The sequence below is a fragment of the Marmota marmota genome, unplaced genomic scaffold (assembly GCF_001458135.2).
Source record: "Marmota marmota marmota unplaced genomic scaffold, marMar, whole genome shotgun sequence".
NCBI classification, from domain to species: domain Eukaryota; kingdom Metazoa; phylum Chordata; class Mammalia; order Rodentia; family Sciuridae; genus Marmota; species Marmota marmota.
This window is the reverse complement of record NW_026000037.1, coordinates 15,880,687-15,892,389: the sequence shown is the minus strand read 5'-3', so window position 1 is coordinate 15,892,389 and position 11,703 is coordinate 15,880,687. Positions and strand designations below refer to the sequence as shown.

At 51.6% G+C, this 11,703-nt stretch overlaps 1 long non-coding RNA gene across 4 annotated transcripts; it reads right to left on the bottom strand.

The window, feature by feature from the left end:
- Positions 1-214: 214 nt before the first annotated feature.
- On the bottom strand, positions 215-10,152 carry LOC107136777. 4 transcript variants are annotated; one of them, XR_007350858.1, is made up of 7 exons: positions 9,872-10,152; positions 9,656-9,738; positions 8,671-8,885; positions 4,722-4,887; positions 4,172-4,302; positions 3,997-4,076; positions 216-1,105 (listed from the first exon to the last, which is right to left on the bottom strand). It is a non-coding gene; the product is annotated as an uncharacterized LOC107136777 (long non-coding RNA). The 4 variants fall into 4 exon arrangements; XR_007350859.1 differs by lacking the exon at positions 3,997-4,076 and having other exon boundaries at positions 215-1,105; XR_007350861.1 differs by lacking the exons at positions 216-1,105; positions 3,997-4,076; positions 4,172-4,302; positions 4,722-4,887 and adding an exon at positions 7,297-7,421 and having other exon boundaries at positions 9,872-10,143.
- Between the last annotated feature and the right edge of the window lie 1,551 nt (positions 10,153-11,703).

Below are 11,703 nucleotides of genomic sequence, written 5' to 3'. Positions count from 1 at the left end.
ATATGCTGATTTTAAGTCCTTTGGGTATAAAATGAAGAGTGGGATAGCTGGGTCAAATGGTGGTTCCATTCCAAGTTTTCTAAGGAATCTCCATACTGCTTTCCTTAGTGGTTGCACCAATTTCCACAGCCCCTTTTTATATTTTATTTTGAGGCAGGGTAATGGGGTCTCTCTAAGTTTTTTAGGGCCTCATTAAGTTGTTGAGGTTGGCTTTGAACTCACCATCCTCCTGCCCCAGCCTCAGGAGCTGCTGGGATTTACAGGCATGTGCCACCACACCCAGCTCATATATCTTCTTTAACACCTAAAGATAATTAGGTAGAAGGGTAGGAAAAGTTATTTCTATTAGTCAAACACCTGGAAACAACCCAAACGCCCATCAACCATAGAACACATTTGTACACTGCTGTGTGGTCATTATTATGAGGTAACCCACAGACCCAGAAGGATGATCTAAGCTACATGCAAAACTTACATTAAGTGAAAAAAGCTGAACTCGGCGAACACACAGACATGAGTCCATCCATATAGAGTTAGAAAACCGGCTGGACCCACCTGCATTACTTGTTGCATATCTAATTGTCTTTATAAGGCTACAAAGAAAAATCAGACACCTGATTGGGGGAGGGGTGACTGGGGAAACCACAATCTCCCATTTCTTGAACCGAACTCTACTTTGGCTCACTAATAATTTGTTGAGCTGTAAGCATATATTTTGTGCATATTTATGTCTCTATATTATGCACTTGGCCTTCCACACCCAGAGGTCCCCCCTCTGTGGATTGAACCAATCGCAGACTGAAAGTATTTTTTTTAAATTGTATCTGTATTGAACATGTATAGATGTTTTCCTTGTCATTATTCCCTAAATAATACACATTCCCTCAATGTCATTATTCCCTAAATAACTTTTTACGTAGCACTTACATTACATTAGGTATCTGAAATAATCGAGGGATGATTTAAAGTATCTGAGAGGATTATGTAGTTATGTGCAAATACTTGCCATTTTATGATAAGGGACTTGAACTTCTGTGATTTTTTTGTGTCCTTGGGGGCTCCATGAACCAATTTCCCTTTAATACGGTTTTCAAAATATAGAAGGCTAGAAAATAAACAAATAAATGAAGTTAAAGTTCATGACTTTTTTTTTTTTTTTTAAGATAATGGGATTTAAGGTGAAGATTCGCACAGACCGGCTCTGGAACTCTGTGGAGGTGATTTTCAGTTTGCTTGGTGTGTCTGTCTGTCTGTCCGTCTCTCTCTCCTTCTTGCTCTTTCTACTCCCCTAGTTCCTCCACATCCCACCTTCTCTGTCTCCTTTCTCTCCCACAAACCCCCTGCTCTCCTCGAACGCTCACCCATGGCTTAGCACAGGCAGCCCCCACCTCCCTTCTGTCTCCTCTGAGAGCTGGCAAGTTTGTTCCAAGTTCAGGTCCATGAAAAAGAGTACCTGGCTGACCCCTGTTGGGCACCAGCCACTCATGGATTGCCTGCCCCGGGTCAGGCCCCTGTCTGGTCCAATTGCTAATGACTGGAGGTGGGGAGGTGGGTGAGTAGCGGCAGTGTGGTAAGGGGCCAAGATGGTCGGGGTCTCTGAGAGGGCTGAGCACCCCTCGACATACACAAGGACAGGGTGGTGTGGAGCTGGGCCCACAGCTAGGCAAAGGGACCTGATTATCTGAAGCTCCAACAAGAACAAGAGGCCAGCTAGGCCTGGAAGAACCCAGGACCCCCAGCTGCCCCAGGCTCTCCCTGCCCAGGATGCAGAGCCTTCCAGATCAGCTGTCACATGGGACCTGGTCCCACTCCAGGTCCATGTGAAGCCATGGCCCCGGACACTGTGTTGACAGCTGTGTCCAGCATCTGGGCTCCCTCCCCTTCTCCAGGAATCCCATCTATGGGTTAGCCAATATGAACATCTCCCCCAAGATGTGGCAACTCTTTGGTAGTTTTAAAACCCTTTCTCTTTTCTCGCCGTGTCACTATGTCCCCTTTTCGGGAGGTCAGCTGGGCAGGATGAGTTTCCCTACAATTGCTCTTTTCTTCCTCCAGGGAGGCCTCCTTGGCCTCTCCTGGCCTCCCCCATTCCCTGTGTGGCCCTATGGAAGCCTTTGTCACCTTCAGCCCTCTCTGTGGTCCTGCCCTGGTTCCATGCACAGCTCTCTGCCTGTGCAGCGTGAGAGGTGGGGCCAGGCCTTCTGCAGGGACAACGGTATGGTGACTGTTGCTGAGAGCACCTGGTGCTTCTCCACACAGAGCCCCAGCTCTAACAAGGAGCAACTTCCTCCCCAGTTGGGTGTGTTCGAGCAACTTCCTCAGGGTCCCCCAGCACTTAAGTGGCACAGCCAGGATTGGACCTGGTCCCTGTCTAGACCACGTCCCTGGGCCTGTCCACTCTGTGAACCTCCGAACATGATCCTTTGGGCTTAATTCCCCATTTACCCCTGGGAGCAGACTCCATGCTTGACATTCTTTCCTTACAGAGAAGAAAACTGAAGATCAGAGAAATGCGTGGTCAAGACCACTGGTTTCAAGCCCTGAGAGTTCTCTGCTGCCTTCTTCCAGTTCCTCTGTGTTCCTCTAGGGACAAAGACCAATGTGAACTCTGCCTTCTTTCCATATTAGCTGGGCCTGCTATGAACAAACCACCAGCTGAGGGTCAGAGGTGATGGGTCTGTCTTCCTGTCCATCCATCCATCCACTCACCCCCACATCTGCCTGTTGGTTCATCCATCTTTCCATCCACCCACAGTCTGTCCATTCCATCCATTCATCCTATCATCTATCTATCTATCTATCTATCTATCTATCTATCATCTATCTATCTATCATCTATCTATCTATCTATCTATCTATCTATCATCTATCTATCTATCTATCCATCCATTCATCTTCCATTCCACATCATCAAGGAGTTCACAATCCTGTAGATAAAGGACTCACACTGCACACATACACACACCCATGTACACAGATATTGACATTCACAAGCGTACACATATAATCACTTATGTACATGTTTAAATCTCATAAGAAGCATATGTGCTGTGCCCTGGGACTTTGAACTTGCACATGGTAATAAAATGTCAGAAAAGTTCCTTCTTTGAGTGGTCCTGTCCTCTCACCCCCTCTGTCAGGTACAGTGCCGAGGGCCAGCAGGACAGAAATGAAGCCAGCCTGACTCTGAAAAACATCCAGATGAAGCTGTCCTGGGATTTTCCGGGAGGAGCCGGAGGCAGAGGCCAGCTGCAGGCCCAGTATTTATTCCCTGAAGCCAAGAGGCTAAGGGCTGGCTCAGCAGGCAGTTCCAGCCCGTCTTCCAATGGCTCTGTGGCTTGAGAAAGGGACACAGCATCTCTGGGCTACAGAGTAGCATAGCTTGGTGGTGGCTGCTTTCCGATGAGCAGAGCTCCTGAGCAGAGCAGAGCATGGTTTCTGATCCTACCCAGTCATGACGGAGGGGACGAGGCACCCCTCCCTGTCCAGGTGATCTCAGCCTCCCGGCTAGCTGCAGTTCTTTTCCAATGAAGGAGTCTCAGGGACTTGTGCATCCCCCTTTCCCTCCACTCAGGACAGGGATCTAAAAACGTCCTGCGTCTTTCCACCCCTTCTGCACCCTCTTTCTACTAGAAACACTATCAAGATGCTTTCTTCTCATGGCAGGGAGGAGCTCTGGTTTCTGATTTACTTTATCCACGTCAAGGGCACTGGGCCGGAAGGGAAGAACCCAGTGAAGCACCGGCCATGGGGTCCTGGCTGGGACAGACCCAGCAGCCTCACCTCCACCGGATTCTCTGGTTAAAGCAAGCCTTAGGTCAGCCTGGGTGTAAGGTCAGGGGAGGAGCTGTCATGTCATTACCAAGGACCCAGAGAGAGGGAGGAGGAAGGTGTGGGAGACTGTGTGTGATCTCCCTCTGGTGACCACCGAGGGCTTTGGCCATACGCTCACCATCCCTCTTGCAAGCCATGAAAGTTGGAAATACAAGGACCTACCTTGGGATAGGGTTGGGGAAGATTGTGCCACGTCCTGGTGGCTCCAAGCCAGAATTTCCCAGACTGGCATGAGCGGCTTCCTTTTGAGAATTTAAAAGACTTTCATCTAGAAATGCATTTAAACATGTTCTGAGCTAGCTGCATAGCCCGAGTCCCACCAGGAATTTCCGTGTACCTGGGTCTGTTTTCTTTCCAGCCCAAGGCACCAGGGTCAAGCAGAAATATTTGGATGGTCATGGGAGATTGAAGAAAAGAGCCACCAGAGGCCATCATGAGACAGGATATGCCCACAGCTCCTCCGGAGTTCTAGATGGGGAGAGCAGAGGGAAACTGAGTCACAACATGGTAGCTCTGGTTGAGAAGAACTTCCTCCCAGCAGCTAGGGGTGTGTCTACAACATACGTGGCAATTTCATATCATCTGCTCTGGAAGAACACCTCTGCGTGTTTGGGAGCAGCAAGCCTGGGAGGAACACTTTGGGTGGGAGGTGAGGTGACACATTTGGATAGAATTGATTTGTAAAGGAGATTGAGGAGCTACAGAACCTCTGGGTCCCCTACAGTCTGGCCAAAAGAGATCTTTGCTCCTAACAGCAGCCACCTTTGCTTGAATGCTGGGTGCTAGGTTGTCATTGTGAATCCTCCAACAATCCAGCAAGGGAAGCAGATGAAGGCACAGGTTCAGAGAGGTTAGGTAAGCTGCTCAGAGTCAAACAGCACTCCTACCTGCTCCGTCTTCTTCCACAGCCAGGAGTCTCCCTAGCCCTGACTCAGTCTCCTCCTCCAGAGGCTTCTGCTTTGGGTTGGGCACATGAGAGAAGTGGTTGCCTTTGCCCTGTGTTCACCTTTGCCAGCCTGCCAGGCAGCCCAGCTCAGAATTAGGTAATTGAGCCTGCAGGTAAACACCAGAGAAGTCCAACCTGTTTTTGTTTCGTTTCAGGAAAACAAAGTGCCAGGAGCTTTCCAGTAAGTTCGGAGAGTTTCTGGCTCAGTGGTGAGTAAACAGGGGCAAGTGCCTTGGGTCCGGAACCTCCCCAGGGCGATCCCCTCCTGCCCAGCTCCTTCCCCACATCAGTGCACAGGGGGGTGACAGCAGTCTGCGGGGCGGTGGGTATGTGTGTGTTTCCTGGGGTCCTCAGGTCAGGACTTCAGGATTTGGAAATGTCGGTCAGGGGGTGTGTGTAGTTTCAGGCCAGGCTTGGGGGCAGCAGGACCTGGGCCTTGGTGCCTGTCTGTGTCCAGCACTGAGCTTGGGGGAGGGCTGCTAGCTGGCAATGGGGGGGGATACCAGGCAAGTCCGGCCGTCCCACAAACATGAAGCCCTCCCCAGGGAGGTTAAGGTGCTGGGTCCCTGCAGGAGAGCACACAGGAAGGAATGTGTGGGGTCCCTGGGAGCAGCCGCACGCAGGAGAGGACATGAGATTCCAGGTCCTGCAGTAGGAGGGGCCACAGGACCTGGGGATGGGCAGGGGGCTCAAGGGGGAGCAGTGCCCACATGCAGGTCTGTGCCACATGGGAGCACGGCAGGGAGTGTTCCCATGATTCCTTCTATGGCTGTTGGAGAAAAGCTCCTTAGGGATTTTCTCAGAGCAGACCACAGCCAGGCATCTCCTGGCCCCCTGTGACATGCACAGGGGGACTCACAGGCTCGTGTGCTGCTATTCCCCCACCTGGCCCCGGGCCATTCCATGTTCAAACAGTCTAGAGATGTACCAGTCTCCCTGACAAACTGTGGGCAGCTTGAGGGCAGGACGCACATGAAACTTGGTCCTATGTACCCACCCTGAGCCCGATGGAAACCCAGGGGGGTCTCCGAGTGCAGCAGGGGTGGGCACGTAGGAGCAGTGGTGGGGACGGGCCCTGGGGACAGCACTGGACTGGGAGTCGGGGCCTGGGCTCTGCCTCCTCCATAGTCACTAGCTTGCAATGTCACCTTTAGTAAAGCAATTTACCTTTCTGCCTCAGTTCCCCCAGCTGTGAAATAGGGGGTGGGGGACCCCAGAGTTACTCTGTTTTTCTGATAATATGTGTATAAGCCAGGGCTGCAACCCTGGAGCAGATGGATGGATAGATTAAAGAAAAAGAAAGAAAGATAAATAGAAGGTAGATGAGTAGATGGAGGATAGAAAAAAATAGGTAGATAGAAAATAGGTGAATAGGTAGATTGATAGATCAATAGATGAATAAATAGATAAATCAATTGATAGAAAATAGTAGGTGGGTAGGTGAATAGATGGAGGACATAAATCAACAGATAGGAGATAGATGGATGAACAGATAGATGAATATAAGAGAATGATAGGTAGATGGTTAGACAGACAGACAGACTGATTGATTTATCACAGAGGCCTGGCTCGCACCCGCCCTGGGGCTACATGTCTCCATGTCTGTTGCTGGAGCTTCAAGTCCACAAAAATTGTAGGGCCAGCTGGGGACCCACAAGGATGGACTGAAGCCCTTATCTTTCTCTGGCCTTGGTGACAAGGGCATGTGGCAGAAGCTGGGGTCCTTTGTCTAAAGCACACACGTGACCAGCTGCTGCTTCACCCTGGGAGGGAAATCAACAGGCCCGCAAGGCTGGCCTGGCCCTGCTGCACCAGGTGGCTGTCCCCTCCCCCTCCTGCCCTCCTGTCCTCTCACAGGGGAGCCCTGGTGGCCCACCTCCTTCAGAAACATGCCAGGAAAGGACTGCTGGGGCACAGAATTCAACAGGGCCAAAGTGACACATTACAAAGACATCACAGTATGATCATGATTCATTTCTTGCACACACACACACACCAAAACCACACAAAAGAAAGCTTTTGGGGAAAAAATTCATCCTAAAAGTTTCTGAGCAAACTGAGATGACCTCCAAATAAATGACTGGTCTTCAAATGCGTAGCTCCAAGGTCATTCTTTCCAAGTTGGATACCATTTGGTTCCTCAGCTCCGAGAAGATGGGCTTCCTTGTTTCGTAACTTCTGTGCACACCAACAGCATGGGTGCAAAGCGGGCTGGTGGAGTTCCAGTGGCTTTATTTAGTCACCAGAACCTTGGGCAAGCTTTGCTCTTTCCACCACAGGAGACAGACACTACTAGATTCTCATTCTACAGAAGGGAAACCGAGGCACAGAGACATTAACTAACTTGCCCACGACTTTATAGCCAATGAGTGACCGAGCAAAATCTGAACCAGGCGCTCTGCCGCCAGTGGCCGAGGTCAGACCCACCCCCACTGCCCCTGGGAGTGAGCAGGTGGCGCTTCATTACAAGGTGCCTCGAGGTGGATTGGGGGTCAGAATTGTGGTTCATTCTCACATTTGGCTCTGGGAGACTGATTCCATTCCAGCCTGCTGTGTCAGAGGGTCTGAGTCGCCTCCCGCTGTTTTTCAGCTAGTTCCTCAGAAGTGGAGTTCTTGATTTTTTAGCTGGGCCCCTGGTTGCCTGGCCAAAAAAAAGACTATTTCCCAACCTCCTTTACAAACGGACGTTGGGAAGGCGCTGGCTGGGTCCTGGGGGGGGGGGGGCAGGAGTGTACGTGTACTGTTTCTGATGGGTTCTTGGGAAGGAAGGGCGGGGCGGACTCTTCTATCAGTTCTTGCTCTGGGAGAAAGGGAAAGACTAAACATGCAAATGGAATGGCTGGAGCTCCATCTGACACCATGGTGGATCATCTTGGGAATAAAAGTCACATGGAGTGGTGACAAGGTCGAAGAGCTCTGATCCCTGACACTATGGAGCACCATTATATAGCCCTGGGATGCCGACTCCTGGGTTTCAAGAACATAAGGAAGAAATAAACCATCTTGTTAAGCTCTTGCTACTCAGAGTATGTTCTAAGGACCAACAGTATGGACTCCTCCTGGAGCCTATTGGAAATGTACCGTCTTGGGTCCACTCAGATGGAATCAATATCAACAGTTTAGCAGGATCTCTAAGTGATTCGTATGCATGTTACAGTTTGAAAAACATTGTTTTGAGTCACTGTCATCGGCAGGAACTAATTCTAGCTGTTTGCACTCTGATCACTTTGCTGAGGCTGGCAATTTGCATCCCCCTGTTATCTATCTATCTATCTATCTATCTATCTATCTATCTATCTATCTTTTGTACCATGAATTTAACCCAGAGGGGCTTCACCACCAAGCCACACCCCCAGCTCTTTTTTATGTTTATTTAGAGACAGGGTCTCCCAAGTTCCTTAATACCTCACTAAGGTTATCTGGTGTGAACTACTACCCTGTCCCCACCCACCCCCTTACTTTCTACAGTCTCCAGAGGCAGTGGCTTCAAGGGAAGCCTTCCTCAACCAACAGCAAACCATTCTGCCAAAGGTCATCACCCTGATCTTGCTGTGCAGGGCTCTGTAGGAACAATGGGAACTCCATGAGAAACAGAGGTCTCAAGCCCAGGGCCACATCTGTGCATGTTCAGCATCGCTGTCAGTGGACCTGCGGGTGCCTGTGTGTCTGCAGAGAGACTGCGGGACCAGTTGCCGGCATGAACCCCTGAATTGCAGATGCTAATTTGTAAGGCAACAGGAGGAAGCCGAGCCAGCCTCTCCGCCTGTTAAAACAGGAATAAGATCAGATCTGCCTGGGTGTGTGTGTCTAACTGCAAGAATCTTGTGAAGCCAAGAGCCTGGGAAGGCACCATTGTGAAAATCAGGTCTGGGACTGTGGAAAGCACTGACCTGTCCTGAGGATGAAGGCCTTCTGGACCAAGGGGCTGAGTGTGGGATGAGCCACTTCTGGCATGGACCAGGGATGGTGCCATCTGGGGGAGGTCCAAGCAGGGTGTCTGAGGGCTGGTCTGGGTTTCCACTGGCACTCGGAGTTGTCTACATCTCTGGCCTCTCCCTTGCCCCTCTAGGGAGAATTCCTTCACCCTTGATGGCCAGAAGGGCACCTAGTTCCGAGAAACGGGCGTGGGGACATTGGCACTGTTTGTTTTCTTGCTGCTACCGGCAATGCTCAGCTGTGACCTCCCCTTCTGTCCAGGAAGAGGGGTAGCAGCCAGGGACACAAGAGGCAATGTCATGTGGCCAGAGGGTGTGGCAGTCAGGCCGTGGGGGATCCGGGATGGCAGTTTGTTTCTGTGGGGAGTCGTTTTAGTTCTTCTTTGCTGGATAAACACTCTCTGGACTCCGGCCCAGAAAGTCACCATAAAACCTAGGAGAGAGGACCAGCTTCTACCTGGACACCCTCCTGGGCTGATTCACAAATGTAAATCATTGTAAGACAGAGTTCTGCCATAGGGGAAGTAGTTGTGTGACCTTGGGATACTCCCTTAACCTCTCTGTGCTTTGATGTCCTCCCTGTAAGATGAAGAAGATAAGGCCTCCTCACAGAGTTGATGTGAGCGCAACCTCAGTGAATACAGCCTAAGTGTCGGGAGCAGTCACTGGCACAGACACTGTAGTTTCAGGGCACAGATGGCCCTGGTCAAGGCCCTGAGTAATGAAGTTGGGGACTGAGAAGACCGCCTCATGGCTGGAATGGAACGGGTAAATTAAGGCCAAAGGCATACGTGGGGTGTCACCCACCTTCCATACCTGCAGGTGGGGGTCCTTTTTGGATCTTCTAGACGGTCCATCATGAAGCCACCTGCCCACCCCGGCTCTGCACAACTCCTGGTTGAGACCTTCCCGTGGCCCAGGTTGCTCTGCCTGTGCCTACCTGGACAGAGATCCCGGAGGGCACAATCCTGCTTTCCCCTCATGGTCTGATGCTCAGCTGCAGCAGGGTCTTCACGCAGAAGGCTGTGTGCAGTTTGTCCAACAAGTCAGCCACTCTCAGCCAAGGTTCTGCCAGCCCCCAGCTCCTCCCCACTCATGCCTGCAAGTGCTACCTACTCTAGGTTTGTCCCTAACCTTCCCGTTCTTTGGGACTCACTGCCTTTGCCCAAAGCCTTCTGAGATGACTCCAGGATCTCTCTGGCTTGTCCTCCGCTGTCCCACGTCCACTCTGAGCCTGGATCCTTGGATCCTTTCTCCCTGATGTGGGTCCTTCAGGGACAGGGGCAGAGCTGGCGGGGAAGCCTGCACCCCCGTGAGCTGCCCGTGCAGCCTCCCGCATCCCTGCCCCAGGTGAAGCTTACTGGCAGGAAGTGAGAGGCAGGTAAGGACCAGGTCACCCAACCCCGAGCCCAGCCTCGTGCTTACACACGCGATGCTTTGTTTCCATCCCTAAGCATTGACCCCAGGTGGCTATGGTCAAAGTGCTGTTGCTGACTACTGGGGCCTGACGATCAGGTGCAGCCAGCCACGGGGCCTGGGCAGATGCCAAAAGGGAGCACGCAGGGTCCTCCCAACCAACCCATCTCTGGTTTATTCCCTTGCTTCCTGGCTAAGGGATTCCGTTGTTGGAGCCCATGTCTGCTGGACCCATAGTCCATAAAGAGGGCAATGACCTTGACTGAAATCATCCTCCCACTGGGCTGCAAACCGCAGGCTCTGCAGGCCTGACGTGCTTGTCTCTGATGGGCAAGCAAGAGAGGGCTGAGTGGCCACAGGACAGGGCTTTGCCATCTGGTTGCTGTCACCAGGGGTGGGGGTGCTGTCATTGAACTGTGAGTCAGCATCTCTTTTGTCCTCTCTGCATGGGCTCAAGGGCCTGGCATCACGGTCCAAGCCAACGCAGGGAGCTGTGACCCTAACACTCATTCCCTGTGGCTTTCCCTCCCACGATGCGCCATGGGGAGCAGCCTGCTACCAGCACGTGCATTCCAGTTAGCTGAGCAACTGGGCCCCCAGGAGGGTCCATTTAAAGAGGTTGATCAATGAACCCACTGCTGGGTGCAAGCAGTTCTTGTTACACCCTCAACATGGCAAGCAGAGCAAGAGACTTTTGGTAATGAGAAGATCTGGTGGGCTTAGACCTCTGTCCCAAACTCACACCTCTTATTTCACTCCCCCACTTAGAGGTGGCCATATAACTGGGAACATTTGGAGTGGCTTCCTCTAAGTCCCTCCCCTCCACCCTGATTTCTGGACCTGGCGACCCTATCAATGGGGGCAGGAGAGATAGGTGCATCATGAGACCCTGGCTTCATGCTGGTCACTGGAGACCTTCCCACTGCAATCTGACAGGGTGCTGTCCTGTGGACTGTGACTCTTCACCACAGAACCCAAGAGGAAGAGTCACATACTGTTCTTGTGCCAGCCCCCCTGGGAGGGATGACCTTCACCTAGGCACCATGTGCCCTCCCCTCTTTGACCTGGGCACTCCTACAGGTGGAATATGGGATCCAGGGTCTTCTTCTATGCCTCACTCAGACTGTCACGGAGCTGGGGTGACATAGGAGCTGCACACATCCTGCCTTAGCCCTCAGCCACTAAAATTCCACCCATGAGGCTTCCTCAGAGAATTCCAGAGAAGAAGATGGTTCCATGACTATGCCCACGACCTCCTAGGGTGCTGGACAGCTTCCCGATAGCCCCTCACTCTGCTCGGTACAAGGAGGAACCGGCAGGGTCCTATGGACGAGGACAAAAGCTAATGACCTCCTCGGGCACCCCATCCATTAGGCTGGGAGAGGGCAGATTTTTGCATTGTGCTAGGCTAACTTCTCAAAGGACTTCTATAAACACTTCTTAATAATCTGATGCTGTCATTAGTCCCCTGGAAGGTCTCACTAGCTCGTCAGCTTGGTCTGAGCCTCACCATCCCCATTCGTGATATTGGGGATTGCTACAGATGGATCTGGAATGTGCCCCAAAGCCATG